The following is a 10,125-nucleotide window of genomic DNA, read 5'->3' on the forward strand; positions in this document are numbered from 1 at the left end:
GTCACCCAGGCTGGAGTGCAGTGGCCGGATCTCAGCTCACTGCAAGCTCTGCCTCCCGGGTTTTTACACCATTCTCCTGCCTCAGCCTCCCGAGTAGCCGGGACTACAGGCGCCCGCCACCTCGCCCGGCTAGTTTTTTGTATTTTTTAGTAGAGACGGGGTTTCACCGTGTTAGCCAGGATGGTCTCGAACTCCTGACCTTGTGATCCGCCCGTCTCGGCCTCCCAAAGTGCTGGGATTACAGGCTTGAGCCACCGCGCCCGGCCTAATAAAGTTCTCTTGCATGTTTTTATATTTTATAAAAATGAAATCATACACTATGTACTCTTTTGCATCTGGCTTCTTTTCTTTTTTTTTTTTTTATTTGAGACAGAGTCTCATTCTTGTCGCTGGAGTGCAGTGGCATGATCTTGCTCACTGCACCTCCTGGGTTCAAGTGATTCTCATGCCTCAGCCTTTTGAGTAGCTGGGACCACAGGCGTGCATCACCACGCCTGGCTAATTTTTGCATTTTTCTGTAGAGATGGGATTTCACCATATTGCCCAGGCTGGTCTTGAACTCACGAGCTCAAGCAATCTGCCTGCCTTGGCCTCCCAAAGTGCTGGGATTACAGATGGGAGCCACCACACCCGGCCTTGGAAACACATTTCAATATTTTGGTAAAGATGAGCAGAAAAGGGCCGGGGGTGGTGGTTCATGCCTATAATCCCAGCACTTTGGGAGGCTGTGGCGGGCAGATCACGAGGTCAAGAGTTCAAGACCAGCCTGGCCAACATGGTGAAACCCCGTGTCTATTAAGAATACAAACATTAGCCAGAAGTGGTGGTGCGTGCCTGTAATCCCAGCTACTCAGGAGGCTGAGGCGGGAGAATCACTTGAACCCGGGAGGCAGAGGTTGCAGTGAGCTGAGATCACACCACTGCACTCAAGCCTGGGCGACAGAGCAAGGCTCCATCTCGGAAAAAAGAAAAAAAAAAAAAGGTGAGCAGAAAAAGTTAATTGTGATTTTCGTTGGTAAAGCCTTAAGGTTTATACTAAAATCATAATCATAGAGCAGATGGCTGGGATAATACAAGATAAAGTTCACTCAACTTTAACAGTGTCTTCCCAATATGGAAGGGAATACAGAAGCTTCTTTCTCTTGGGGAAGGTGATTGTGTTGAGGTGACAAGGGCACTAAACTTATGATCAGAAGAACTAGGACTGAGTTTTGTTGTTGTTGTTGTTGTTCAGGTTAGATGGCTAATGTGCCAATGCTGTAACAAGGTTCAGAGGGAGGCACATAGCACACTTAGGCATAAACACCAAATCATCATGCTCCCGAACTACAAAAGGACTGAGTTTTACTTGGCCAATTACCATTTCTGAGCTTTGGGTAGATCATTCACTCTCTGAGTTTCATCTGTTAAAATGGACATGCCAATATCTGTCCCATAGAATTGTGTAGGGGAGTAGAGTGCTACTCTTTCTGATTCTTAGCACAAAAGATGGATTAACAAACTTATTTAAATTTTACATGACATGGGAAGCTTCATAAGGAAATGAAGACCCAAAGAAGCCGTTAAATGTGAGCATTGTTTATAGTAGGTTTAGTGAAGAGTGGACCACTGTGGAGAAATGTGATAGGGCAAAAACACATTTTTGGTTTTTGGTAAGGAACGGGGAAACACAGCAAGGCCTGTTTGTTCACTTCAAAAAAATGTTTTGTAAATAGAGGGTCTTGCTATGTTGTTTAGGCTGGTCTCAAGCTCCTGGGCTCAGGCCATCCTTCTGCCTCAACCTCCCAAAGTGCTGGGATTACCGGCATGAGCCACTGCGCCTGGCCCTCTGTTTTCCTTCAGACCAAGAAGTAAGACCTAGAGTGTTGAAAAAAAGGATAGTACTGATAGGGTAAGTGGTTACATAAAACTACATCGCATAAATTACATAAATATTTCCTGGAAGCTCTGAGCCTGTCAACTGCCCAGCGTGATTCCTCACCCTGCCCCGTTCTGCATTGTGGCAACCTTTAGTTTGCAGGCTTCCTTGCTCCGTGAGTTTTGTATATTCTGCTGGGGACAGGCATGAGTGAATGGGTATTTCTCCTGCCTCTCTGTGCTTCCTGTGATGTCTTCCACAGCAGCAGAGTCTCTTTCAAGGCTCTAACTCCCGCTGAAAGGCCCTCCCTCCATGGTCCAGACCCCCGCAAGGGAGCCTCTATAATGGTTCTATTTCCAGCCAGACAATCCTAGCTTTTAGGCTCTGAGAATAGCATCTCTTCCTACTGTCCCTCCATCCCATGGGTGTTAGCTGATTCTTGCTGTCGCTAATCTCCGGGTTACGTCACCACCCTGTTTGGCAACTCAGCTCTTCTATCACTTTTGTAATCTATTTCCTGAATTAAATTCCCTTGGATTGAAAGAGTGGTTTCTGTTGTCCTGACTTGATACGTTCTGATTTCATTCCTCTTCCACAAATATGCTCAGTTCCTCACGTTTATGGGAATATTTTTCTCCTTCACATGTTTTCCTCTTCTTCTCTCTACTGTGGAGGAACTAGCATGGATTTGGAATTGGCTGGGTTCAGACTTGGGTTCTGTTATTTCAGAATCATATGACTTGGGGTAAATTGCTAGCTTATAATAAGTGCTGAATAATTATTAATGAATGAATGATATTTAACCATTACAATGCCTAATGAAGATTTAAAAATTATTTTTATTTAAAAATTTAGTTTGAAAGGACACGGTCTTGCTGTGTTGCCTAGGCTGGAGTGTAGTGGCTACTCACAGGCACAATCATAGTGCACTACAGCCTTGAACTCCTGGGCTCAAGAGATCCTCCCACCTCTGCTTCCTGAGAAGCTGGGACTAGAGGTCCATGCTGCTGTGCCCAGCAAAAATTTTTGAGTGGTATAAATACAAAACATTAGTATTATACAGTTGTTCTAAAAGGACTCATTTTAAAATATTTTCTAAAATTATGTATATAAAGAATTTGGTGCAATCCCAGCACTTTGGGAGGCCAAGGCGGGCGGATCACGAGGTCAGGAAATCGAGACAATCCTGGCTAACACGGTGAAACCCTGTCTCTACTAAAAATACAAAAAATTAGCCGGGTGTGGTGGCGGGTGCCTGTAGTCCCAGCTACTCGGGAGGCTGAGGCGGGAGAATGGCATGAACCCAGGAGGTGGAGCTTGCAGTGAGCCGAGATAGCGCCACTGCACTCCAGCCTGGGCGACAGAGCGAGACTCTGTCTCAAAAAAAAAAAAAAAAAAAAAAAAAAAGAATTTGGTCTTCAGGAAAACCATATTCAGGAATATGTGGTATTTGTCGAGACATTAGTTTCATCACATAACAAGCCATGAGGGTTTTTCTCTTTTGCATTGTAATTATCTCATTTACTGTTATTGTTCTGCCTCCCTCCCTCTAGACTATAAATCTCACATAGTACTTGGCACATAGAAAGCTCTCAAGGAACACTTGTTGAGTGAATGAATATGCTATTTGATGTCTTATGTGCCTGTGTCCTTAAGCCTTAGCATGCATGGAGGACCTGAGCCATAGTAGATTTTGAATAAATGTGTGTTGTGTTACGAATCCAGTATTTAAACGAGTCCAAAGAGTTTAGCACTAGTTTCAATGATGAAATCAGGCAACTTTTATTTTTAAACTGGATCTCAATCACTAATCATTTGCTAATCACTAGTTTCTAAACTAGGAAAGAGAGATGCTTTGGTCCAGAGGTTGTTTGAGTGAAGTAAGCATTTAGGTACTTGTGCACTCAGTACTTCTAGACTTCCATCAAAAATGCTTGCTCACTACAACATTGCACTTCAGGGGTATTTCCGTCATCCTTGTGTGGCTGAGAAAAAAGTCCTAAAAAGTGGCAAGCTAGAATGGAGTAGGGATGTCACTCTTTCCAAGATCTAACAGAACAAAGAACAGCATGATTTTGGGGGGCTCAGCTGCTTTGTTAGCCTGTGGTTTGAGTTTGGCCAAGGGTGAATACCATGAAGGGATCTGAGAGTGGGAGAAGACTGAGGCCAGGATATTTATTCACCTGTTTCCCTGTTGCTGTGTCTCCACAGGTTGGTTGCATCCTTCTGAAGGCCACTGCTCTTGTCAGAAGCCCTCTCTAGATGGCTAAGCTCTCTGGGTTGCGACAATTGCTCTTTTTCCTTGAGCCTTAGGTTAGGGGGCTTCCCAACCCCCTAACCTAAGTAATAGCTTCCCCCACTGCTAGTTCCAGGGTGCTACACTTTCTCTTTCTGGTTTCCCTAATCTGGCTTCCACCATTATAAATAGACCCTTTATTAAAATATCCTCAATTTATCCATATTGAGTGTGCCATCTGTTTCTTTTTTGGATGCTGACTGCTTCAAAGTGATATGGGAAAGTATCCCAGACATGTTTGTCTCATTCATCACACCCAGAAAGATAATTTAGGATTTGATGATGAAAGATCATGGTAGAAAATATAGTATACAAAGTTTTTCCTTGGAAGACAATCACTGGACATTCTCAAGAACGGCAACAGAAGGCATAATAAAAATAGCTGCCAGATGGGGGACAGGACTGACTTGCAGCTCTCACTTAGATAGGCAGAACAGCATGCGGAGACTCACATCGTGAACTTTTGCTCTAAGAACTACCGCAGGAACATACCAGGAAAACCAAAAGAATTCACAGACCCTTTGAAAGAAGCGGCTTGCCGCTGCAAACTCCAAGACACAGCTGAAAAACTGTGAGTGGCCAGAGTGTGAGGGGGGAGTCTCCTTCCAAACACACATCCTTACTGGGGAGCCTGAAAATCCATATTATGGGAGAAGGATTTAACCTTACCTAGAGCTGAGCAAAATATAAAAGTAGAAGCAGCAGCAGGAAGAACCCTGTAGGCACTCCCGGTCCCCAGGGAAGCCCAGAGACCCCCCCATTTCTGACTTTATCTCACAGGCGCCCTTGTGGGGAGGGGACTGCCAGTGGAATTAGGGAGAGCCCACAGGGAGAAGGAAACTTTCAGCTTAACTTTATAGTGATTTCGAGCATGAATTTTCCAGAGCAGAATCTGGGGTTGGGGGCAAATAGGAAGTGCAGATAGGAGCACAGAAGCCGCAGCGAGGAGGGGCGGGCCTGAAAGCCCTGCTTGCTTTATTAGGCGGGAGGCTTGTATGGTGGCGGTGGGGGGAGTTCCCAGCCCTGCTCACTGGCTGCCTAGATATAAACTTGGTGCTGTTGAGGAGCACTGGGAGAGCGAGACTGGCCTTTCAGGGTGCGTGGGAGCTGGGTAAGGCCTGTCACTGCCAGTTTTCCCCAACTTCCCTGGCGACCTGTATGACAGCCGAGGCAGCCATAATTCCACTGAGAACCTACGGCAATGGCCTGAGAACCACACCCCTTCCCCAACAGTGGCCGCAGCAAGCCCCGCCCAAGGAGAGTCTGAGCTCAGACCCGCCTGACTCTATCCCCACCAGATAGATGATCTTTCTCTACCTGCCCTGGTAGCCAAAAACAAAAGACGTACAACTCATGGAAGTTGTACGGCCCCGCCCATCACCTGAGAAACCTGAATGCTCATCCAGGAGACCCGAGGGGAAGCTTGGGTCCCCCCGTACTACCTCAGCTGAAGCTGTCTTGAAAGCGCCACCTCTGGCCGGGCGCGGTGGCTCAAGCCTGTAATCCCAGCACTTTGGGAGGCCGAGACGGGCGGATCACGAGGTCAGGAGATCAAGACCATCCTGGCTAACACAGTGAAACCCCGTCTCTACTAAAAAATACGAAAAACTAGCCGGGCGAGGTAGCGGGCGCCTGTAGTCCCAGCTACACGGGAGGCTGAGGCAGGAGAATGGCGTAAACCCGGGAGGCGGAGCTTGCAGTGAGCCAAGATCCAGCCACTGCACTCCAGCCTGGGCGACAGTGCGAGACTCCGTCTCAAAAAAAAAAAAAAAAAAAGAAAAAAAAAAAAAAGAAAGCGCCACCTCCTGGCTGGAGGCCAAGCAACACAAACCATTACAGCAACTCATCAAAGAATAGCCCTGCCCCAAGAAAGGAGAAAACAATGGTTAACTCCACTGCCTGTAACATCCTGGCTAACCAGAGGTCCTAAGTCTGTCCACATGATAGCTTTACTGTCAGTACAACCAGCATTTGAGAAAACTGGCATGCTAAACAAAACTACAACCAAGTACTCTTACAGAGTCCGCTTCACTCCTCCGCTACCTCCAGCGGAGCAGGTGCTGGTATCCACAGCTGAGAGACCTGAAGATGGAGCACATCACAGGACTCTTTGCAGACCCTCCTCAGTACCAGCCCAGAGCCACCAGGTGGCTAGACCCAGAAGAGAAATAACAATCACTGCAGTCTGGTTCTCAGGAAGTCCCATCCCAAGGGGAAAGGGGAGAGCACCACATCAAGGGAGCACCCTGTGGGACAAAAGAATCTGAACAGCAGCCCTTGAACCCCAGATCTTCCCTCTGACATAGTCTACCCAAATGAGAAGGAACCAGAAAAACAATTCTGGTAATATGATAAAACAAGGCACTTTAACACCCCCAAAATATCACACTAGCTCACCAGCAATGGATCCTGTGAAAGGAAAATATCTTGGGCCCCAAAATCACTAAGAAAAACTAGCTGGAAATTGCTTAGGGCAAATCTGCCTTCCGTTCTATTCAAAGTTATCCCTCTGCTCATTAAGATAGATGCATATCTGATTGCCTCCTTTGGAAAGGCTAATCAGAAACTCAAAAGAATGCAACTGTTTGTGTTTCACCTATCTATGACCTGGAATATCCCTCCCTGCTTTGAATCTTCCTGTCTTTGCTTCAAGTTGTCCCGCCTTTCCAGATCCAACCAATGTACTTCTTACATATATTGATTGTTGTCTCATGTCTCCCTAAAACGTATAAAACCAAGCTGTGCCCCGACCACCTTGGGCATGTCATCAGAACTCCCCGAGGCAGTGTCACGGGTCTGTCCTCAACCTTGGCAAAATAAACTTTTTTTTTTTTTTTTTTTTTTTTGAGACGGAGTCTCGCTCTGTCGCCCAGGCTGGAGTGCAGTGGCCGGATCTCAGCTCACTGCAAGCTCCGCCTCCCGGGTTCACGCCATTCTCCTGCCTCAGCCTCCCGAGTAGCTGGGACTATAGGCGCCCGCCACCTCGCCCGGCTAGTTTTTTGTATTTTTTTTTTTAGTAGAGACGGGGTTTCACCGTGTTAGCCAGGATGGTCTCGATCTCCTGACCTCGTGATCCGCCCGTCTCGGCCTCCCAAAGTGCTGGGATTACAGGCGTGAGCCACCGCGCCCGGCCAAACTTTCTAAATTAACTGAGAACTGTCTCAGACTTTCTAGGTTCACAATCCAAACTAAGAAGAAATCTCTAAATGGCCAGAAAAAAAATTCAGAAGATCGATTATTAAGCTACTCAACGAGGCACCAGAGAAAGGTAAATACCAACTTAAAGACATTTAAAAAATGTTACAGGATATGGAAGGAAAAATCTCCAGAGAAATAGATAGAAGCCTCAAAATACACCAAAATAGGCCAAGCGCAGTGGCTCAAACCTATAATCCCAGCACTTTGGGAGACTGAGGTGGGCAGATCACAAGTTCAGGAGAACGAGACCATCCTGGCTAACATGGTGAAACCCCGTCTCTACTAAAAACACAAAAAATTAGCCAGGTGTGGTGGCACACACCTGTAGTCCCAGATACTCTGGAGGCTGAGTCATGAGAATCGCTTGAACCCGGGAGGCAGAGGTTGCAGTGAGCCGAGAGTGCACCACTGCATTCCAGCCTGGGTGACACAGCGAGTCTCCATATCAAAAAAAAAAAAAAGAAAAAAGAAAAAAGAAATACACCAAAATAGAACCTTCTTAGAGCATAAATCTCATAGGACCTATAAAACAACAAAATAAAAACATAAGGTATTCAGGCAACAACTAGCATGATGAATAGAATGATACCTCACATCTCAACACTACTGCCAAATGTAAATGGCCTAAATACTCCACTTAAAAGCTACAGAATGGCAGAATGAATAAGAATTCACCAACCAAGCATCTGCTGGCTTCCAGAAACTGACCTAACACATAAGGACTCACATAAACTAAGGTAAAGGGGTGGAAAAAGATATTCCATGCAAATGGACATCAAAAGCGAGCAGGAGTAGCTATTCTTAGACAAAACAGACTTTAAAGCAACACAGTTAAAAAAGACAAAGAGGGACATTATATAATGATCAAAAGTCTAGTCCAACAGGAAAATATTACACTGATATATATATATGTGTGTGTGTGTGTGTGTGTGTGTGTGTGTGTGTGTATATATGCACCTAACACTGGAGCTCCCAAATTTATAAAATAATTACTACTAGACCTAAGAAATGAAATAGATGGCAATGTAATAATAGTTAGAGACTTCAATACTCCGCTGACAGCACTAGACATGTCATCAAGTCAGAAAGTCAACAAGGAAAAAATGGACTTAAACTATACCCTAGGAGAAATGGACTTAATGGATATTTACAGAACGTTCTACCCAACAACTGCAGAATATACATTCTATTCATCAGCACATGGAACATTCTCCAAGATAGACCATATGATAGGCCACAAAACAAGTATCAATAAATTTGATAAAATTGAAATTATATCAAGTACTCTCTCAGACCACAGTGGAATAAAATCGGAAATTAACTCCAAAAGGAATCCTCAAAACCATGCAAATACATGGAAATTAAATAACCTACTCCTGAATGATCATTGGCTCAACAATGAAATCAAGATGGAAATTAAAAAATTCTTTGAACTGAATGATAATAATGACACAACCTATGAAAGCCTCTGGGGTATAGCAAAAGTGGTGCTAAGAGGAAAATTCATAGAATTAAATGCCTAAATCAAAAAGCCTGAAAGAGCACAAGTAGACAATCTAAGGTCACACTTCAAAGAACTGGAGAAAGAAGAACAAACCAAACCCAAACTCAGCAGAAGAAAACAAATAGCAAAGATCAGGCCAGCCATGGTGGCTCACACCTGTAATCCCAGCACTCTCGGAGGCCAAGGTGGGTGGATCACTTGAGGTCAGTAGTTCAAGACCAGCCTGGCCAAAATGGTGAAACCCTGTCTCTACTAAAAATACAAAAAATATTATCTGGGTGTGGTGGTGCATACCTATAATCCCAGCTACTCTGGAAGCTGAGGCACGAGAATCGATTGAACCTGGGAGGTGGAGGTTGCAGTGAGCTGAGGTCGTGCCATTGCACTCCAGCCTGGATGACAGAGTGAGACCCCATCTGTAGCCCCTTCCTCACACAAAAAAAGAAATAACAAAGATAAGAGCAGAACTAAATGAAATTAAAACAAACAAATACAAAAGATAAATGAAACAAAAAACTGATTATTTGAAAAGATAAACATTGATAGACCATTAGCAAGATTAACCAAGAAAAGATCCAAATAAGCTCAATTAGAAATAAAATGAGAGCTATTACAATTGATACCACAAAAATATGAAAGCTCATTCAAGACTACTATGAATACCTTTACACTCACAAACTAGAAAACCTAGAGGAGATGGATAAATTCCTGGAAATATACAACCCTCCTAGATTAAACCAGGAAGAAATAGAAACCCTGAACTGACCAATAACAAGCAGTGAGATTAAAATGGCAATTTAAAAATTGCCAACAGAAGAAAGTTTAGGACCAGAAGAATTCACAGCTGACTTCTATCAGACATTCGAAGAAGAATTGGTACCAATCCTGTTGACACTATTCCAAACGCAGAGAAAGAGGGAATCCTCCCTAAATCATTCTATGAAGCCGGGATTACCCTAACACCAAAACCAGGAAATGACATAACGAGAAAAGAAAACTACAGACCAATATCCCTGATGAACATAGATGCAGAAATCCTCAACAAAATACTAGCTAACTGAATGCAACAGTATATAAAAAAGATAATCCATCCTGATCAAGTGGGTTTCATACCAGGGGTGCAGGGATGGTTTAACATATGCAAGTCAATAAATGTGATACACCACATAAACAGAATTAAAAACAAAAATCACATGATCATGTCAATAGACACACAAAAAAACATTTGACAAAATCCAGCATCCCTTTATGATCAAAACTCTCAGCAAA

General features: G+C 44.2%; 1 non-coding gene across 1 annotated transcript; it reads right to left on the minus strand.

Moving 5' to 3' along the window:
* Positions 1 to 1,233: 1,233 nt before the first annotated feature.
* LOC112424386 (small nucleolar RNA U13) lies at positions 1,234 to 1,338 on the minus strand. Its single transcript, XR_003015131.1, has one exon. It is a non-coding gene; the product is annotated as a small nucleolar RNA U13 (small nucleolar RNA).
* Positions 1,339 to 10,125: the final 8,787 nt, after the last annotated feature.

This window comes from Macaca nemestrina, chromosome 11, assembly GCF_043159975.1.
Source record: "Macaca nemestrina isolate mMacNem1 chromosome 11, mMacNem.hap1, whole genome shotgun sequence".
NCBI classification, from domain to species: Eukaryota; Metazoa; Chordata; class Mammalia; order Primates; family Cercopithecidae; genus Macaca; species Macaca nemestrina.